The sequence below is a fragment of the Anomaloglossus baeobatrachus genome, chromosome 5, assembly GCF_048569485.1.
Source record: "Anomaloglossus baeobatrachus isolate aAnoBae1 chromosome 5, aAnoBae1.hap1, whole genome shotgun sequence".
In the NCBI taxonomy this organism is placed as follows: Eukaryota; Metazoa; Chordata; class Amphibia; order Anura; family Aromobatidae; genus Anomaloglossus; species Anomaloglossus baeobatrachus.
In genome coordinates, this window is record NC_134357.1 from 334891000 (window position 1) to 334913075 (window position 22076).

At 46.3% G+C, this 22076-nt stretch overlaps 1 protein-coding gene across 7 annotated transcripts in view; it reads right to left on the bottom strand.

Annotated features, from left to right (window-relative positions):
- EPB41L1 (erythrocyte membrane protein band 4.1 like 1) overlaps positions 1 to 22076 on the bottom strand; it is a 214776-nt gene that overhangs the window by 122619 nt on the left and 70081 nt on the right. For 5 of the 7 annotated variants that reach the window (XM_075349831.1, XM_075349830.1, XM_075349829.1 and 2 more), the window contains exon 2: positions 6525 to 6557. The exons of 1 other annotated variant lie outside the window; for it this stretch is intronic. The gene's annotated coding sequence lies outside the window, so the exon portion shown is untranslated. Of the gene's footprint in view, positions 1 to 6524; positions 6558 to 6644; positions 6683 to 22076 lie in introns of those variants that run through there. One more of the 7 variants, XM_075349827.1, reaches the window with a different exon arrangement.

Here is a 22076-nt window from a genome sequence, read left to right on the forward strand (position 1 = left end):
TGAAGAGGTTTCTGTTGAACTGCAAATCATAAAGCCTCAATTTTAAAGAAATGAAAAGACTCCAGAGTTGTTGAGAAACAGATATCACAACTATTCAACTACAGGGCAAGACAGACATCGCATTCCAGATTCTTATAGTGTCTATTGAACAATAATGAGAAATACAAAGATCTTTTGCTGTACTCTATGTAGCCTTAAGCTGACCTTTTACAATGCAGTCACTGACAGATGTAAGCGTTAATGGGCAATGTGACTTCCTGAATTACAGCGTCACCTAACTGGTTCTGCATGGTAAAATTATGCAACTGTTATTATTCTTTTTGGGGACACAACTGTGAATTTAACAGTCATTATTTTAATGTTTTAGTTCTAAAAAAAACCTGGAAAGATATACAATTACATTACCTTATGAACAAATATTAGATTATCATTCTAGATATTGGGTTCTGTTCACACCAGTTACCGTTCACATTGACCCACCAGCCTGCTACATATACAGTACAGATCCCCAATATATAAGTTAAAATAAAGATAAGTGGACAATGCCCCTAAAGGGGATTTCTACTTTTAGAAGTTAGATATTAATGAGCAAAAGTTTCCTGTAATGTGAAACGAGCCTGCTGGGCTCAGTGATTGGCTGCAGTGGTGATATAAGCTGTCAATGTAACGTGACGGCTGCAGCCAAAAGACAGAGTGGAGCAACGGTAAATAGAAAGGACCCAGAGAGAGTGAGTGCTATCTGATTATGTAATTCTACATGACAGTAAACGTTTGGCGTCAATGTCTCTAAAAGTGAAAAAACCCTTGAAGCCCATCGAACCAAGGGATCTACAGAGCTGCAGACACCCGGAGTGACATGGTGCTGGGTGTGATGCTGTTTTACAAGGCTATTCTTATGTAGAAGAAATTATTTTGGGCGAGCTGTCTTTGTAATACCAATCCTAAAGGTACATACCACATTAAATGTGTATAAATAGGGGTTGTCCTCTACTTTTACACTGATGTCCTATCCTTAGGATAGGTCATCAATGTCTGATCGGTCAAGGTCCAACACCCGGCACCCTCGCCGATCAGCTGTATTTGGGGTCAGTGGCAGCAGCAGGCAACCGGAAATTCTCAGTTCTGGAGCTGTCCTGTCTTCTAATTGCGGCCATGGCCGGGTACAGCACATTCAAATCACTAGGAGGCGGATGTGCAGTACCCAGCCACTATTAGTTGACGGGGCAGCTCCGGAACTGAGCATTTCCGTCCACCTGCTGCTGCTGCCGCCGCCGGCACAGTACACAGCTGATCGGTGAGGGTGTTGGGTGTCGGACCCCGGCAGATCAGACATTGATGCCCTATTGTGCAGATAGGTCTTCAATGTTAAAGCAGTAGATAACCTCTTTAAGGTAGTGCTTTAATTTCGAAGAACATCAGGGGGCACGGAGACTCAGACACAGAGCCTAGGGTGACTAAATATAAATTGAATTCCCTGCAGCTGTCATTCGCTATAGATCACTGGCTGCTGGACTGGTTTAGACAATATGCAAGGTAATTGGACATAATGTAATTTTCTAATTCATTAGCCAATAGACCTTCAAGCCATGTGTGATATATTGTAATACATTTTATTGTGTTCTCAATCAATATTCTAGGTCTGCTTGGAACAAAGCAGTGTCACACAAGGGTCTCCACTGTGATACTCACTGTTTCACATAGGCCATCATTTTTATAATTGCATATTAGCAACTATATACGGTTTACATTTGAGGACATCCAATGGTAGAGTAATAGACTATATTTGAAAAAGCAGTAGGAGAATTTGGAAATAGGGTATGTTCACACACTTTTTTACATGGATTTTTTTGGGGGTGAAAAAATGCATATTCTAAAAAGATGTGCTTTATGGCGCGGTTTTGATGTTGTGTTTGATATGGGGTTTTCTTCAACCCATTTTTTTGGAGGGTGAGGGAGTGATGCTAATGCCTCTCTTCAATAAATTGGCGCCGGAGATCATGGTTTGCACATGCGCAGACTCCGGCGCCATTTTAATGAAGACAGAATTATTGTCTCACTGCGCAAGCGCCACCAAGCCAATAACAGCAATGGCAGTGCAATATTCAAATAAAGAAAAAGGGGCACGTCATAGAGGACGCTGGAGGACTTTATAGTGAGGTCCCGACCCACAAAGGCCCCTCTCCATTGCACCCGTCAATAAAAGTGCAGTGCATTTCTGCAACTTTGAATAAAGATACTTCTGCAACTAACCATCTGATCTTTCTACAACAGGTATGTCTGGATTCAGCATCTTAGTGCCAGTGCGCCACTGCCTTTAGTTCATATTGCCAAATCTTGGTGATTGGTTCCCTTTAAGAACCGACACTATTTACTGAAGGGCTTTTATGTAAGTAAATCTTGCTCACTGAAAAATTCTGCAGCTTATTTGGTACTATATCTTTCTGTTCCTTGACATTTTCAAAATCTCATCTAAAGGCCACTTTACACACTAGCGATGTCGCTGGTGAAAGCACCCGCCCCCGTTGGTTGTGCGTCACGGGCAAATCGCTGCCTGTGGCGCACAACATCGCTAGGAATGGTCACACGTAATTACCTGCCTAGTGACGTCGCTGTGGCCGGCGAACCACCTCCTTTCTAAGGGGAAGGTTCGTTCGGCGTCACAGCGGCGTCACTAAGCGGCCGACCAATAGAAGCTGAGGGGTGGTGATGAGCGGGCCGAACATCCCGCCCACCTCCTTCCTTCCTCATTGCCGGCGGCCGCATGTACGATGTTGTACCTCGTTCCTTTGGTGTCACACATAGCAATGTGTGCTGCCGCAGGAACGACAAACAACTTGCGTCCTGCAGCAGTAACGATATTTGAGATTAGAACGATGTGTCAACGATCAACGATATGGCGAGTATTTTTGATAGTTAGTGGTCGTTCGAACGTTTCACACGCAACGTCGCTATCAAGGCTGGATGTGTGTCACGAGTTCTGTGACCCCAACGACATCTCGTTAGCGATGTCGTTGCGTGTAAAGCGTCCTCAAGGCTATGTTCCCACAATGTGTTTTTGATGCTGCGTATTTTCATTGCGTCAAAAATGTAGTGTCTTACAGTTCCAGCAAAATGTGTGAGATTTACAGAAATCTCCGCCGCACTGCGCTTCTTTTTTTTTTACTCCGCGTAAACTGACTTGCGGTGTGGGTTTGAAATCCACAACATGGCAATTTCTATTGTAGATATGCTAAAGTTTGTGTGCATATTGTCACCATAGACTTCCATTAGATGTGGAAAATCCGCAGGTAAAAAATGCACGTGTTTTTAGTGCGATTACGTAATTGAAATACATGAAAATCAAATGTAATCCACACATAATCACACATATATCAATAAAGTTTTGTCAAAGGAAAATACCAGGAAGTGACAAAAACAAAGCAGCTTTATTTAAAGCATGACAAACCAAGAAGATGCAAAAATTACAGCGCCAAAAATGCAATAAAAACATATGTTAAAAACAAAAGTAACCTAATTTACATATTAGGTGCAGAAAGTCTGCAGCATCAAAAACCCAACAAAAGCTCCTCTTGGGAATGTAGCCTGTCACTGAAAGGGAACCTTCTAAATTACATTCAGAGGTTTAAAAACTGTGCTAACCAAGCTTAGTTCAGTGTTCTGATGTACTTAAAGAGGTTTTCCACTACTAATGTGACCATCTTTCATTTGTCCTAACTATTCCTAAGTAACACTTTCCTAATATACTTCTGCTGCCTACCCTACTTCTATAAGCTGATCTCTCTATTATATATTTATTCCTATATTGATGTTTTAACTTCGATCTTTCCAATCTGGAGACCGGAATCAGAGCAACTGAGCAGGGCTTGACATCGCTGGGAGCGGGGCTACCTCACTGTGAATGACATCAGTCTGGGCATGCATGCCCAGATTACACTTCACTCTCCTCTGATCCTGCTATACAGTGCGGTGCTTTCAGGTGACAAGGGCTGTGATGTGCAGATCATTAGTCAATGTATTACCCTGTGGTCGGCGCAGCGCTTGTCAAATGAAAACACCGTACTGGAAAGCTGGCTCAGAGGAGAGTGAAGTGTGATCTGGGCATGCGAGCCTAGACTGATGTCATTCACAGAGAGGCGGCCCCACTCCCACCCATGAAAACCCTTGCTCAAATTTGTGAGAAAATCAACACAGGAATATAGTAGCCGCAGAGAGATAAGCTTACAGGAACAGGGTAGGTAGAAGAAGTATATTAGAAAAAAGTGTTACTTAGGAACAGTTAGGACAAATGAAAGGGTGTCATATTAGTAGTGGAAAACTCGTTTAACTTAAGAAATGCACCTTAATCAGGATGGCGTCTGCATAAGAACAAAAAAATCTTTAGATTATTTTTATATAGCGCTAACATATTCCGCAGCGCTTTACATACATCAGGAACATATGTTTCCACTCAGTGACAGCAAGTATAATATTGAGGTTTTTGGGAAATTGAAACCATACAAAGTTAGGCCATGTTCATGAGCAGCATTTTTGCAGTGTTTTTTTGCTGCATTTTTTAGGCAAATTAAAAGCTGCTTTTACAGTACCAGCAAAAAAGTAGAAATTTCATGCATTGTTTTGTTTTTTACTAAACTGTGTAACTGAAAAAGTGAAGTGAAAAAAGCTGCAAAACCACAACAAACATTTTTGCAGTGTTTTTTAACCATTTTTGGTAAATAAAACTAATTTTATTAAACTCATACTGTAGGTATATAGCAATGAGAAGATAAAAATTAATGTTTATTATATATTTTAAAAGTAACATGCTTCAGTAAAATGTAATATATACATGGAGACACGTGAATTGACACAATATATGATATATAAAGTGCTCAAATAAACCGTGCAGGTAAATAAATGGTTCAAACTAACTCCAAAGTGTCGATGTTTATCGCCTAGGAAAAGAATCAGGATCCAAATTTGAAGATGTGGGCACTAAAGATCTCCCTGTCGTGCCCAATTTATTGTCTCCCATCCTAACAAGGACAATACCCAAGTCTGGTCCTGTCTGACTAGTACCCCCAATATATGTCCCAATGCGTTTCATCCCTGGTACTAGGCAACTCTTCAGATGAGCGTACGTGAGAAAAAGAGGGGTTACAAAGTAAAATGAAGACCATTAGTAGAAGAGTACTTCTCAATGACCTACAGAGTTCTGCATGGCCAGTGTATAGAAATGAGTGTCTGCCCTGACATGCCTATACACTGGCCACGCAGAACTCTGTAGGTCATTGGGAGGTTCTCTGCCACTGCAGGTCACAACTTTACGCCCCCCCCTACTTTCTCAAGTACACTCAACCGAACAGTTCCCTGGTACTAGGGACAAAATGTAGTGGGATATACTGTATATTGGGGCTACTTTAGTGGGACAGGACCACGCTTGGGTACTGCCCTTGTCAAAACGGGAGACAAAACAAAACATTGGGCACAACAGGACGATCTTTAGTGCCCACATCTTCATATTTGGATCCTGATTCTTTCCTGGATGATCAACATCAACACTTTGCGGTGAGATCAAACCATTTATTTACCTGCATGGTTTATTTGAACACTTTATATATCACATAATGTGTCAATTCATGTGTGTCTAGGCATATTTTACATTTTACTGGGGTATATCCATTTAATATATATAATAAACATTAAGTTTTACCTTTTTGCTATATATCTCTATTGATTGGAGATTTAATATAAACCCTGGCAGTAGGGTTATTGCTGTACTCCCTAAAAATGTTCTGTAGACAAAGCACACATGGAATCTGCACCCCAAAAAAAATGGAAAAAAAAACCAAAAACACGCAAACACCGAAAAATGGGCGTTTTGCAGCGTTTACTGCCAAGAGAACAGGTTTTTTTCCGTCAGAAAAAAAATGCAGCAAAAACACAGCGTGTGAACACAGCAGTAAAGAGCTTTTTATGGTACAGTGAATAACATTTACTTACAAAAGAATGACCTGTTTAACACTAGAAGTCCCAGGAATTTCGAGCTCCATAGGGTTCCAACGGTAGCAATGTCAAATGACCCCTCTCTGGGACTTCTAGTGTTAAATGACCTGAAGCTAGAATCAGCCCCCAACAGACAAACTTTCCAATATTTTTTGATCCGATGTTTATTATAGATGGTAGATACATGTAAAAGCAGAGATAATAAGTCATCCCCATGCATTTTTCCCACAATATTACAACTAGAAAGTTCTGATAGGGTAATATTGTCTGAGAACTGGTTATTTAGCGCCACAAGTAAATAGTGTTGGGCCGGTCATTAGTAACAACCATTATAACTAATAAGGCCCACTTAAGGTTAAAAGTAAAAGCTAAGATAGAAAAATACGGGTGACATCAAATGAAGGGATTAAGGGATCACCTAAAACAATAGGGAAGGTATTTAAGCGGAAGTTATGTCATCGGTTACATTAGAATTAATGCAATAATTAGGATACAGAAGACACCCAGAACTGTCAATGTAAATGTGGTGACATGGTACTTACAGGTCCCGTACTCCACAGGGCTCTTCTCAGGGGCTGCAGGAAAACAACAAGGAATCATTAGCTACTGCTTAACATTCCTATGTTAACGTAAAGCACCATAATGCACAAGAACTGCCATACCATTACAGATAAGTAATGTCTTCACAAGAGGGTCAATAATAGATGGTAATGTAGGCGAAGTGGACCCCTGGCAATGGAGGTGTAAGCCCGAGTAATAGGCAGCAAAGCAGTGGGAGTGTACAGGAACTAGAGAGTGATCCTCAAACAGGTTCTGGAGGGCGGTGCTGCAGACAGTAAGAAATCAGCAGCAACTGCACTCGCCGAAATATTACCTGTGGAACAACTCCACCCCCCAGAGCGACCTTCACATACCTGTGACACACACAGCCTCACATCAATACTTCACCTTCATTAGCTCGTGTCTCAGTGTGACACCACAAGACCAGATCTGATATAACTACTGGCCCTGAGTGTATACAGACACAGTGCTCCCCTATTGTTAGGCTAAGTTCACACTTCCGTTGTTTTGTATCAGTCACAATCCATCGCCTTGAGGAATTACGGTATCCTGCAATATTTTGCAGGATTCCAGTTTTTCCCCATAGACTTCTATTGGCGACGGATTGTGACTGATGATGCTGCGTCGCGGTCAGTCGTTTTTTCACTGACCGCCGGGCGGGAGCAACGCAGCATGTAACGTTTTTGTGCAGTGGAATCCGTTGGATTTCACTGCGCATGCGCTCTCTGGCTCCCCGCACAGGTAACCAGGATAAACATCGGGTTACTAAGCAACGCGCTTTGGTTAGTTACACGGTATTTACACTGGTTACGGGTGCAGGGAGCCAGCGCTCAGCGGTGTATGCTGGTAACCAAGATAAATATCGGGTAACCAAGCAAAAAGTACTTTGCTTTTACCCGATATTTACCCTGGCTGTGCACGGAGCCAGACACTTCACCGCTCGGCTCCGCCCCCTCCCGCACTCAGCATGTATACACACACACACACACAAACATACTTACACTCACCTGTCCTGCAGTACCCGCGGCACTGACGTACTCAATGCCACGGCCCCGCTCGGCTCCACCCACCCAGAACTCCGCCCCCCGAACTCCGCCCCCCACACACAACGGAATCCGACAAAGAATTCTGTTCTTTGTCATCCGTTGTCATCCGTTGTACAGCGCATCAGTCACATGCGTCAAGCGACGCATGTGACTGATGCAAAACAACGGAAGTGTGAACTTAGCCTAAGCGCCACAGAGTTTATGACATACATACTTAGGTACCCAATCTGCTAATGCATCTTGAAGGGGTTGTCCTCTTTGGACCATACCCTTTTGTTAGAATGGTCTCCTGACAATAAATTGATGACAAGCTGTCTTTCTCCTGGCACCCCCCAGAGATCAGCTGTAATCTATGGGGAACCCAGCAACAACTGCTCTGTTTTGTCCATAAAGAAAGTAAAGCATTACAGTAAAATCGTGATCTGGCTTATGGATGGGGATCTTGAACAGAACACCCCCCTCCATAAATTACCAAAAATATCCTAATAGTATATTGGAAAATAAGTTTTTCAAACAAGATAGAATAAAGCACAATCATTAGTGATATATTTATACACCATGTGCAGACTTATTAGGCAAGTTGTATTTTAGAGGATATTTTTTATAATTGATCAATAACTATGTTCTCAATCAACCCAATAGACTCATAAATATCAAAGCTTAATATTTTTGGAAGTTGGAGTAGGGTTTTTTTAGATTTGGCTATCTTAGGGGGATATCTGTTTGTGCAGGTAACTATTACTGTGCAGAATTATTAGGCAACTAAAACCAAATATATTCCCATCTCACTTGTTTATTTTCACTAGGTAAACCAATATAACTGCACAAAATTTAGAAATAAACATTTCTGACATGCAAAAACAAAACCCAAAAAAATGAGTGACCAATATAGCCACCTTTCTTTATGATGACACTCAACAGCCTACCATCCATAGATTCTGTCAGTTGCTTGATCTGTTTACGATCAACATTGCGTGCTGCAGCCACCACATCCTCCCAGACACTGTTCCGAGAGGTGTACGGTTTTCCCTCCCTGTAGATCTTACATTTTATGAGGGATCACAGGTTCTCTATGGGGTTCAGATCAGGTGAACAAGGGGGCCATGTCATTATTTTTTCATCTTTTAGACCTTTACTGGCCAGACACGCTGTGGAGTAGTTGAATGCATGTGATGGAGCATTGTCCTGCATGAAAATCATGTTTTTTTTAACGATACCGACTTCTTCCTGTACCACTGCATGAAGAAGTTGTCCTCCAGAAACTGGCAGTAGGTCTGGGAGTTGAGCTTCACTCCATCCTCAACCCGAAAAGGTCCCACAGGTTCATCTTTGATGATTCCAGCCCATACCAGTACCCCATCTCCACCTTGCTGGCGTATGAGTCGGAGTGGAGCTCTCTGCCCTTTACTGATCCAGCCTCTAGCCCATCCATCTGGCCCATCAAGAGTCACTCTCATTTCATCAGTCCATAAAACCTTTGAAAAATCAGTCTTAAGATATTTCTTGGCCCAGTCTTGACGTTTTATCTTGCGTTTCTTGTTCAAAGGTGATCGTTTTTCAGCCTGTCTTACCTTGGCCATGTCCCCGAGTATGGCACACCTTGTGCTTTTTGACAATCCAGTAATGTTGCAGCTCTGAAATATGGCCAAACTGGTTTCAAATGGCAACTTGGTAACTTCACGCTTGATTTTCCTCAATTCATGGGTAGTTATTTTGCGTCTTTTTTTGCCCAACACGCTTCTTGCAACCCTGTTGGCTATTTGCCATGAAACGCTTGATTGTTCGGTGATCATGCTTCAAAAGTTTGGCAATTTCAAGACTGCTGCATCCCTCTGCAAGTCATCTCACAATTTTGGACTTTTCAGAGCCCGTCAAATCTCTCTTCTGACCCATTTTGCCAAAGGAAAGGAAGTTGCCTAATAAGTATGCACCCCTTATATAACGTGTTGATGTCCTTACACCACACCCCTCCTCATTATAGAGATGCACATCACCTGATTTACTTAATTGGTAGTTGCCTCTCAAGCCTATACAGCTTGGAGTAGGACAACATGTATAAAAATTATCATGTGATTACTCTTTACCCACAAGTCGTCACTGGATGTAGCGTCACAGGAACGGGGCTACAAAATAGTTTCTAGGTGGTATCACTGCCCCTCCAGAATTCATTCCATGTTCCCATCTGTCTCTGAAGAATGCTGGAGATGCTCAAACGATAGAGGCGCATACATCCACATGTGGTGGTCTTGTCCTCTCATACAATATATTTGGCTAGACGTGTTTGCCCTTCTGAATAAAGTGTCATCCACTAGGTTTGAGCCGACGCCGGAACTGGCTCTTCTATCCTTAAGCAATATCTCGATCGCCAACTTCAAGAGAAGCCTGTTAAGGCATTTTTTGACGGGGGCAAGGAGATTAATCCCAAGGTACTGGAGGCAGACCAAAGTGCCCTCGCGGGCTGAACTGGTGGCCGAGATTAACCACATCTATAGGATGGAGGAGCTGGTCGGCCAGGCATCTGACTCGGGGGAGCGAGTGTTCAGGCTGTGGGCGCCGTGGATTATGTATAGAGAGACACCAGACCTGGTACTATGGCTTCAAGCTTCAGTTGGGGGCGTGAGACCTCTGTGATTGTCCATTCCACAAAACAAAAGTGCCGGGGGCTGCACACGACCCAGACGAGACATCTTCTTCGTCCTTCTTTTCTTTTCCCTCTCCCCCTACATTTCCTCTTTTCTCATTTTTCTTTCCTCTTTGTACATTTTATGTTATGTTTATTTACATTGTTAGAAAGGATTGTCATCTCAGGGACTTTGTGCATCTACGTTGCCTCCCGTTTCTAAACGAGGCTGCATAAATTTTTGTATGGGGGTCGGATTGTTGGTCACCCAGTGGGCATCATCTCCAAAGCAAAGCTATTACATGGATGATGATGGTCTGACCTGAAGTGTGTAATCAAAAGAATTATTATGCAAGTAGAAAAGTGTTATATTACTTACTACCTCCAAGATTTGAGTTACTCTACTGTATATCATATGTTGCCTATCCTATAACTTGTAAACATGTTCTTTATTCGAATAAAATCTGATTTACACAAAAAAAATTTTTTATCATGTGATCAAAATACTCATTTGCCTAAAAAGTCTGCACACAGTGTAGACCAGGAGTGGGGAACCAGGGGATGGTCTTTTCTGCGACCAAGCAGATTCCCGGGGACCGCGGTGCTCGGGCAGCAGCTGTGTCTTGCCGGCTGCTGGCCCTTTAAGGTCATGTGCCCAATTCAGTATTTGGCGAGGTTTTTTTACCACAGTATTTTTAAGACAAAACCAGGAGAAGAACAAATCAGAGGAAAAGTATAATAGAAACATAATATAATAGAAACACGGGCACCACTTCTGTATTTTTCACCCACTCCTGGTTTTGGCTTACAAATATTCAGGTAAAAAAACCTCACCAAGTACTCAACGTGTGCACGTGGCTTAAATCCCCAAGTACGCTGGGAGGACTAGCACGCAGCATTCACTACTGAGTGCTGCATGTGCATACAATTAGGTTCTCACGCTGGCTGATGCCAGCGTAATGAGGACGTACTTTGCGGGTGGGGTTAGCAAGCAATGCGCTCCTGTCCCACAAAAGAGGAACAGCAGTCTCACACTCCTGGGTCCTCTACATGCATCCCAATGCTGTGTGCTCCGCTCCCTGTTCTGTGTACCTGCCCCCCAGTGCTGTGCGCCACCCTAGTAATGTCTGCGCTCCCCTAGTAATCTCAGGAGTCACAATAACCACATATTGCTACCCATTAAACAACATCCCATGCATATATAGAACCACTAGTAACCCCTTGAAGGAAATTACTCAGATGCCATAACATCAATAAAACAAACTTTTTATTAAATATTCAAATCATAAAACAAATCATGACAATATTCGCTCAGGAACAAGTAGGGCAATGAAAAATCACAAGTGCATCCCTCCTAACAGGGGGAGGGGTTGGTGCCGGCACACCAGTACTACCGGTACAGGTTAAGCAGATCTAACCCCTAGTAATGTCCCTAGTAATGTCCATACCCTCACAGTAATGTCTGTGCCCTCCAGTAATGCCTGTGCCCTCCAGTAATGACTGTGCTCCCCCTATGCTTTCCATGCATCCCCTGTGCTGTCCACGCCCCCAATGCTGTCCATGCTCCCCCAGTGTTGTCCGCGCTCCCCTAGTGGTGTCAGTGGCCCCCCCAGTGCTTCCTAGTCCCCCCCCCCTCAGTGCTTCCCAGCCATGTCTATGCCTCCCAGTGATGTATATACCCTCCAGTAAGGTCTATGCCTCCCAGTGATCTTTGTGCCTTAGCATCTGCTGTGATGTATATGCCCCCATCATCTCCTGTGATGTACATGCCCCAGCCCCTCCTGTGATGTGTGTGTATATGTATTATATATACACATATTATATATAATGTCCCCAGCCCCTGTGTTTCCTGTGGTGTATGTGCCCCCAAAATCTCCTATGTGATGTATATACAGCAGTCCTAGAGTCTGCTATGTGATGTACCAATGATTTACCAATCTTATTATCACAAAGTTTACTGAACTCCAGACCGAGACAAACCTGGAAAAGCAGTTGTGAGAAGCAATATCATCTAACATTACAGCCGCTTCAAAGAGAAGCAGCTCCAGACACCAATGGCGGGTGAGTTAATTAATTGTTTGACCACATATAGCAGGGTAATTTTCAAGTTGATCATTTTGTGCGGCCCCCGAAGATTGGTAGAAATTTCTTCTCCTTCTTTGCACTAGCCCCCAAAAAAAAAAAATAGCTCCATGTCTGTCCACACACTGCATGTGATACACTTAACTTCGCTTTCTGTACCCTAATTGAGCTGAGCTGCCAAACAAGAAACAACCCTTTTACAGCTGCGGTGCCATTTTTGGAATAAGAAAAGCATATACTTCTAATCCTGCAATACCCTTTTAGGGTACGTGCCCGCGACCTGCACATGCCGCGTTTTTGGATGCAGTGCGTCTTCTCCGGCAGAGACACAAGTGTTGTCCGCAGGAAAACGCAGCGTTCGTGCCCACAATCAGGGTTCTGGGTGCTGCAGACTTTTGCGGTGTTCTCCCCGCAAGCATAAATTGACAAGCTGTGGCTCGGAAAGCAACGCTGCTGGTCAGTTTACGCTATGCAAAAATGAAGCACAGTGGGCATGGGATTTCTATAAATCCCATCCACTGTGCTTGTACTGTTCAACGCAGCGTTCTGGACCCAGGGAAAGCATGCTTCATCCAAAACGCGGTTGCGACACCCGCACGGGACCCCGAGGGATTGGAGTAGCTCAATCCGTTCCCTGTGCACCCGTCGCCAAGCCAGTGGTTGTGAGGTCGCGGCCTGGCCCGGTTCCGTGGCCCCGTGGTGCACAATAAAAAGGGGTTCATTTAAAAGGGGATAGTCCGACTACACCAGCTCCCCCGAGTTTTGACGCCCCAGAGCAGTTTGGCCCGATCCGTTCGGATCCGGGTCTCTGTGCCCTGGGGGAGGCTCGGTGAAACAAAAGAAAAAGAAAATAAATGATGCAATGTCCTGCGGATGAGGTAGAGGCGCTGGGCAATAACGGAGATCCACCTAAGTAAGGCTGCTTTCACACATCCGGTTTTTGCTGAGTGGCACAATACGGTGCTTTGCAGAAAAACGCAACCGTTTTTTTTTTGCCGCCGGTTGCATTTTTTTCTGCATAGACTTGCATTAGCGCCGTATTGTGCCGCATGGCCTTGCGTTACATCCGTTTTTTGCCAGATGCGGCATATTTAGCCCATGCAGCGGCCGAATGGAACGTTTTTTTGTGCGGCGAAAAAAACGCATCGCGCCGGATCTGGCGCAATTTACAATGCAAGCCTATGGACGCTGGATGCGGGCGTCCTGCAGCAAAAAACGCATCCGGCATCCGGATGCGTTTTTTTGCACTGCGCATGCTTAGTATCAAGCCGCGTCAGTCAAAAAAACGCATGGAAAAACATATGCAACGGATCCGTTTTTTTCGCCGCATCCGTTGCATAGGTTTTTGAGCCTGATTGAGCCGCACTGCAAAAACCGGATGTGTGAAAGCAGCCTAAGGCTGCTTTCACACTACGTTTTTTTAACATGCGTCATGAACGTTTTAACGCAAAAACGGATCCAGTGCAAATGCGTTTTCATTTCAATGCATTTGCAATGGACTCGCGTCAACATGCGTTCACATGCGTTTGCGTGCGTTATAGTGAGGATCCAGCGACTTGCAGTTTTTTAACTTTTTTCAAAAACGCTACTTGTAGCGTTTTTGAGCTGCGTCCAAATACTGTTTTTCACTGGATCCTAACTATACTGCACGCAAACGCATGTGAACGATAGCATGCTGATAGACAGGATCCTGCTTGCTCTACTGAGCATGCCCAGAAACCAGCCTGGCGTGATCAGTCTCTCTCTCCCCCTCCCTGTCTCCCCTCCCTCTCTCTCTTCCCCCTCTCTCTCCTCTCTCACTCCCCTGCCTGAGAGCAGTGGATGCTCGTAAAAAAGGTAAATATCGGGTAACCAAGCAAAGCACTTCGCTTAGTTACCCGATGTTTACCTTGGTTGCGTGTGCAGGGAGAAGGCAGCCCGGCTTCTAGCAGCTGCGGACGCTCGTAACCAAGGTAAATATCGGGTAACCAAGCAAAGCGCTTCGCTTAGTTACCCAATGTTTATCTTGGTTACGTGTGCAGGGAACCCGGCTCCTAGCAGCTGCGGACGCTCGTAACCAAGGTAAATATTGGGTATCCAAGCAAAGCACTTCGCTTAGTTACCCGATGTTTAACTTGGTTACCAGTGTCCGCAGCTGTCAGATGCCGGCTCCCAGTCTATCACGTTCAGTTCCCCTCACTCCTGATCATCACATGACTTCAATGCCCGCCCATAAACTTCAAGTGACAGGATCCTGCAAAATAACACATGCGTTTGCATGCGTTTTTCTTTGTAAAAACAGGATCTGCTTTTACAGCAAAAAAAAGTTCATAACGCATGTTAAACAAAACGTAGTGTGAAAGCAGCCTTACACAGTCCAAGTCTTTTACTGGTGCAGCTGGAAAAGACTGCCTCTGGAGGTGCTGACTGCTCTGGTTGCTGAGTCCCACCACCTGTGCTGTGAACCTGGCCACACTCTCCCTGGCACTCCTGGGGTTTGTTGTCCTCCCTCCTGCCACTGAGCAGCTTGAGCTAATTTAACGGGTTCGACCCGGGCCCTCTCTGTGCTGCCCATGCCTCAGACTCTTGGGGTCGACCGTGGGCTCTGAATCCCACCGGCCGTGCAAAACTTGACAAGTCGACCTGGATCTGTACCTTGTCCTGGGATATTGCTCCCCACTGCGTGCCGAGTCCCGGGTCCTGCTTCCAAGGGATCCCTCTGTCCCCGAGTCTGGATCACCTCCACTCTAACTGGGCCCTCCTCCCCCTGTTTTTGGCTTGCATACAGGCTCCAGGTGGCTTCAGCCACTCCACACGTCACTCTTTCCCTGCAGCAGCTTACTCCTCTCACAAATCAATCTGACTTCTCCATCACCACCTTCACACACTTCTGCCACCTCTCGACCCCGCCCACTCACACCTTCCCCTCTCCCCAGGGTCCTAACTACAGGGGTTTGGTTTATACTTTAAAGAAGTTGTCCAGTTACCAAAACTGATTTTTTTTTTTTCTGATAAATCTTGCTAATATGTGCCCCTCAACACATCTATTATGTTTTTTCAGCAAAATTACCTTTTATTGTGCACTAACAGCTCATGCTCATTGCTCATACCTCCCAACCGTCCCGGATTCTGCGGGACTTGCACGATTTATCAGGGCTGTCCCGCACTCCCGCGGCTCACAGCTGATGTCCCGGCTCCTCCCCTCAGTGGAGTGAATAAATTAAATTAAATGATCATCGGCTCTGGATTTTCGGGGCGGCCGGGACTCGAACTCGTGGAGCTGTGAGTTCATTGTTTCAAAGGAAGCAGCTTTACCACTGAGCTACTGCCTCTATTGAAAGCAGTAGGAAGATTTTGTTATCTTGACCTCTATACTGCAGACACCAGAAGCAGATTATTCAGCTGCAAAGATGGATGGAGGGATGGATGAATGGAGAGATAGAGGGAGGGATGGATGGATGATAGAGGGATGAATGGAGGGATAGAGGGAGGGATGAATGGAGGGATAGAGGCAGGGATGGATGGATGATAGAGGGATGAATGGAGGGATAGAAGGAGGGATGAATGGAGGGATAGAGGGAGGGATGAATGGAGGGATAGAGGCAGGGATGGATGATAGAGGGATGAATGGAGGGATGGATGGATGATAGAGGGATGAATGGAGGGATAGAAGGAGGGATGAATGGAGGGATGAATGGAGGGATAGAGGGATGAAAGGAGGGATAGAGGGAGGGATGGATGGATGATAGAGGGATGAATGGAGGGATGGATGGATGATAGAGGGATGAATGGAGGGATAGAAGGAGGGATGAATGGAGGGATAGAGGGATGAAAGGAGGGATAGAGGGAGGGATGGATGGATGATAGAGGGATGAATGGAGGGATGAATGGAGGGATAGAAGGAGGGATGAATGGAGGGATAGAGGGATGAAAGGAGGGATAGAGGGATGGATGGATGGATGATAGAGGGATGAATGGAGGGATAGAGGGAGGGATGGATGGATGAATGGAGGGATGAATGGAGGGATAGAGGGAGGGATGGATGGATGAATGGAGGGATAGAGGGAGGGATAGAGGGATGAATGGAGGGATGAATGGAGGGATGAATGGAGGGATGAATGGAGGGATAGAGGGAGGGATAGAGGGAGGGATGGATGATAGTGGGATGGATGGATGATAGAGGGATGGATGATAGAGGGATATATATAGATACACGACAGATAATAGATATAGAATCATAGATAGATAGAGGGATAGAATCATAGATAGATAGAATCATAGATAGATAGAGAGATAGAATCATAGATAGAGGGATAGAGATAGATAGATAGAGGGATAGATAGATAGATAGATAGATAGAGGGATAGATAGAGGGATAGATAGAGGGATAGATAGATAGAGATAAATAGATAGATAAATACTGTATCTCAATGTTGGTGAGTCAGATTCATTTGTTCCCATAAAACTACTATAAAGAAATGAGGAAAAAAATACAAATACAATTTTTTTTATTTATTTTTTTCTTCACCACCTTGGATTCAAACCAGCAACGTTCAAAACTTGTGTCCAGCAACCTCCTAGCTTTCCTAGCTGCTCTAGCTGTTGAGCCACTAGGATTGATGAGGTCAGAGGGAGGATTTCACATAAATGAACCTACAATGCAGCCTCTTACACAGCAGATTACACAGGACACAGCTACATTGTACAGAGCAGCATCTCTATGTCCTGTATTCTAGAGGGAGAGGAAAAGAGGATTTTTTTTTCCTTCTAATAAAGTTACTAAAAATAATAAAAAAAAATAGAATAATGTAATTTTATTGCACTTTTTTATAAAATAATAAACATCACAAATCAGCAAATAACATGGACATATTTGGTGTCCCTGTAATCGTAATGACCTGAACAACACAGCGATCAGATTATTTATGGGGATCGGTAAATGGCGGGAAAAAAAAGGCGCAATTTATTATTTTTCTTTATTAAAACCCATAAAAAATGTAATAAAAATGGATCACTGAGGCCGTGTTCACACATAGCGTAAATGCGGCATTTTTTCTGCAGGTGTCCGCGCCACGAGTGCAATAACAATGTTCTCTGATTATTGCGTGTTTGCGGTATTTTTTATACATTGTCCCCCTTATTTGATACATGTTTGTTGCTGATGTGAATCCTGAAGCTTATAAAGAAAGAAACACCAAATCCGCACAGTTCAGCGGCGTCTTTCCACGCACCAGGAGCGGAGATTTCAGGACGTCTCATCCACTTTGCTTGGAAATTTAGTCCATATTCACATGTAGTGTAAATGCTCCATTTTTTTCTGCTGTTTCTTTGCACATTTATTCTGCTGTGTTTAATTGTCCAAGTAAAGTGGATGTGATTCCATGAAAAGACGCTGCTGAATTCTGCGGTTTTCGGGGGGGGGGGGGGGGGGGGTTCTCTGGAGGTTTCTATGTGGAGCTTAAAAAAATGCAGGAAAAAGCTTCTCTGTACAATAAAAACACTTAAAAACGCAGATTCACATCTGAACCAAAAACGCATTAAATAACGGAGAAAAGGCAGAAAAAATGCAGCAAAAATGGAAAAAACAGAGAAGATTGTTATTGTGTAGTTTGGTGCAGACAGAAACAAAAAGAAACAGAATTTATGCAACGTGTGAACACGGCTTTATAGGCACAAATAAGCAACATGTCATATAGTGACACAGAAATATAAAAAAATTTTGACTGCTATAAATATGAATGAACAGTCCGGGGCATCTGCTGAATGACCCTTACTTCCAAATGGGTGTGGCTAGGGGTGTGGCTAGGGGCGTGGTCAAAATTTGCGCATTCTTTCTTGAAAAGTTGGGAGGTATGTCATTGCTGACTCCAGCTCTGATGGAGTTAATCTCTCCTCTGACTTCCTGTGTTCAGTTCCTACAAGTCCCAGAATTCTTTGTGGCTCTAGGGCGGTGTCTAGCTTATCTAACACACCCACTGTGTGTAACACCCCCCTCAGCTCTCCACCCAAAGCCTCCTCCCTGCCTCTTCACTGTGTGGATGCACTGAGAGAAATTACACAGAGACAGCAGCAGCTGCCAGCTCTGCACAACCAGGGGAAGAAAGTGTGTGTGTGTGTGTGTGTGTGAGTGTGAGACAGTGAGAGTGTGTGTGTGTGTGTGTGTGTGTACAGAAATTATGATTATTAGCCGGCGCAACATGTGAAAAAAATAATTGGGGAAAAAAAAGTGACGGTGTGATGAGATTGCTTTTTTCCCTCTTGCCTAGTCTGTGTGTCGTCCGTATCATCCACAAACCGCATATGACCGGATCCTGTGGATTAAATGTGCAGCGCATGCAACCGTTATTTTACCGGATCCTTCTGCAGCGGGACACAGAATTTATCGTCCGGCACTGGAGTCAGCTGACTCCTGATCTCACAGCCCGCACACGCTGCAATGGCTGCAGGTGGGCTCATTCACATGACCGTTCCGTTTGTCCTGGTCAGTTCCTGTTTTTTTTGCGGCCCCACAGACAGGACCATCTATTCAATGTCTTTTGTGTAGGATCGGATGGTACATGGTAGCACTTCCATGTGCATCCGATCCTACAAAAAAAACCACATCTGATGCCGTATGTCCGCTCCGTTATTATGGAACATGTCCTATTTTGTTCCGTAATAACGAACCGTGGCTCAATACAAGTCAATGGGTCCGCAAAATTCCCGGAAGCAACACGGAAGCACTTCCATGTGACTTCCATTGGGTGCCCGTGCAGTCAGTGTCCCGCTCCAGCCCCATTGGCTGCCCGCTCAGGGGGGGGGAAAGAGAGCGAGGGGGGGGGGGGAAAGAGAGCGAGGGGGGGGAGGAAAAGAGAGCGAGGGGGGAGGAAAAGAGAGCGAGGGGGGGAGGAAAAGAGAGCGAGGGGGGGAGGAAAAGAGAGCGAGGGGGGGAAAGAGAGCGAGGGGGGGAGGAAAAGAGAGCGAGGGGGGGAGGAAAAGAGCGAGGGGGAGAGGAAAAGAGAGCGAGGGAGGAGGAAAAGAGAGCGACTGGGGGGGGAGAGCGAGGGGGGGAGGAAAAAAGCGAGGGGGAGGAAAAGAGCGAGGGGGGGAGGAAAAGAGCGAGGGGGGGAGGAAAAGAGCGAGGGGGGAAAGAGAGCAAGGGGGGGAAAGAGAGCGAGGGGGGAGGAAAAGAGAGCGAGGGGGGAGGAAAAGAGAGCGAGGGGGGAGGAAAAGAGCGAGGGGGGAGGAAAAGAGAGCGAGGGGGGAGGAAAAGAGAGCGAGGGGGGAGGAAAAGAGCGAGGGGGGGAGGAAAAGAGAGTGAGGGGGGGAGGAAAAGAGAGCGAGGGGGGGAGGAAAAAAGCGAGGTGGGGGAGGAAAAGAGCGAGGTGGGGGAGGAAAAGAGAGCGAGGGGGGGGAGGAAAAGAGAGCGAGGGGGGGAGGAAAAGAGAGCGGGGGGGTAAAGAAAGCGAGGAGGGGGGGGAGAGAGCGAGGGGGGAAGAGAGCGAGGGGGGAAGAGAGCGAGGGGGGAAGAGAGCGAGGGGGGAAGAGAGCGAGGGGGGAAGAGAGCGAGGGGGGGAAGAGAGCGAGGGGGGGAAGAGAGCGAGGGGGGGAAGAGAGCGAGGGGGGAAGAGAGCGAGGGGGGGAAGAGAGCGAGGGGGGGAAGAGAGCGAGGGGGGGGAAGAGAGCGAGGGGGGGGAAGAGAGCGAGGGGGGGAAGAGAGCGAGGGGGGGAAGAGAGCGAGGGGGGAAGAGAGCGAGGGGGGAAGAGAGCGAGGGGGGAAGAGAGCGAGGGGGGAAGAGAGCGAGGGGGGAAGAGAGCGAGGGGGGGAAGAGAGCGAGGGGGGGAAGAGAGCGAGGGGGGGAAGAGAGCGAGGGGGGGAAGAGAGCGAGGGGGGAAGAGAGCGAGGGGGGGAAGAGAGCGAGGGGGGGAAGAGAGCGAGGGGGGGAAGAGAGCGAGGGGGGGAAGAGAGCGAGGGGGGAAGAGAGCGAGGGGGAGGAGAGCGAGGGGGGGAAAGAGAGCGAGGAGGGAAAGAGAGCAAGGAGGGAAAGAGAGCAAGGAGGGAAAGAGAGCAAGGAGGGAAAGAGAGCGAGGGGGGAAGAGAGCGAGGGGGAAGAGAGCGAGGGGGGAAAGAGAGCGAGGGGGGAAAGAGAGCGAGGGGGGAAAGAGCGAGGGGGGAAAGAGAGCGAGGGGGCAAAGAGTGCGAGGGGGGAAAGAGAGCGAGGGGGGAAAGAGAGCGAGGGGGGAAAGAGTGCAAGGGGGGAAGAGAGCGAGGGGGGGAAGAGAGCGAGGGGGGGAAGAGAGCGAGGGGGGGAAGAGAGCGAGGGGGGGAAGAGAGCGAGGGGGGAAGAGAGCGAGGGGGGGAAGAGAACGAGGGGGGGAAAGAGTGCGAGGGGGGGAAAGAGAGCGAGGGAAAAGAGAGAGAGAGCGAGGGAAAAGAGAGAGAGAGCGAGGGAAAAGAGAGAGAGAAAGAGAGAGAGGGAAAAGAGGGGGGAGAGGAGAGGGGGATAAGAGGGGGGCAGAGAAGAGGGGGAAGAGGGGAGGGGGAGAAGAGTGGGGGGAGAGAAGAGAGTGGGGAAAGAAGAGGGGGGGGCAGAGGTGCTCTGTCATTAACTGTCTCCACTCTGTGACTTGTGGTGCAGGTGACAGAGTGCAGACAGTTGGTCCCATGCAGCAGGACAGGTGGCAGAGCACAGCGGTGACATGCCTGTCAGTGTCTTGTTGCGTCCTGCAGTGCTGCTGGGAGGAGCACATGATCACACTGCCCGACACCGGCCGCTCTCCTGACATCGCAGCAGAGCGGGCGGGTGGAGAGTGTGATCAGATACTTACGTGCAGGGGGAGATTTCAGCTGAAGCACCCCCCCTGTACTGCACACTGGCGCCCCGTGCCTCACCATCTGCAGGACGCTTAGCCGGCTCCACACTGACGTCCTCCGGCTCCTCCCCTCGATGCTGGGCTGTGCCGTGCGGTAGTCACCGCCCACAGCCCTGTCACTCAATCTGAGTGGTGCCAGCCTCCTCTGACGTACCCGACAAGTTTGAGAATTGCCGGGACGTCAGAGGATACTGGCGGCCACAGCTCCAGGGGGTCATGTGACAGGCACTGAGCGTGCAGGATAGCGCCGCTCAGTGCCAGAAATGGAAACAGAAGCCAATGGAGAAAACGCCTAGAACGGTAAGTAGAACTCATACAGAAAATAAAAAAAATGGGTGAACCACCCCTTTAAGAGACCAACCCTGCTGATCCTGTGCCTCTGTCAGTGCCCTCTAGTGGTGTGGAATGGTGTGGTGTGGGTGTTGTTGATGTGACACACTGGTGTGTTTTAGCACAGGTGATAGGAATTCAGCTTGCCACTACTATATTATACTATATTTGTAGCGGCACCAGTTAACCGCAGGGGCACTACATTATTATTCCTGATCCTGGGCTCATACCCTAATACATATTGCCTTGAGCCACCAGCAGTTATGCATGCTGTATTATGCATGGAAGGATGGCCAGAGGCCATTAGCCATCATTCAAACATCCGTGAATCTATATAGAACATAACTATTTATGGTGCTATTTACATGCACATATATTTTTTGTCGAACGGTGTGTCTGCAAAAAAAAAAAAAATCACAGAGACATGTCCTTTTTGTATTTTAGTCACAAATCAAAATCACCCATATAACTCTATAGGTCCATGAAAATCCCGGGCAGCACATGGATGTCATAAGTGTGCAATCTGTGTTCTGTCCGTGGTTAACACTGTAATGAACAGGAGAAGATTTGTAATTTATTTATTCACTAGCATGTCTTCGCTTGCAGAAAATGATATGTTAAAT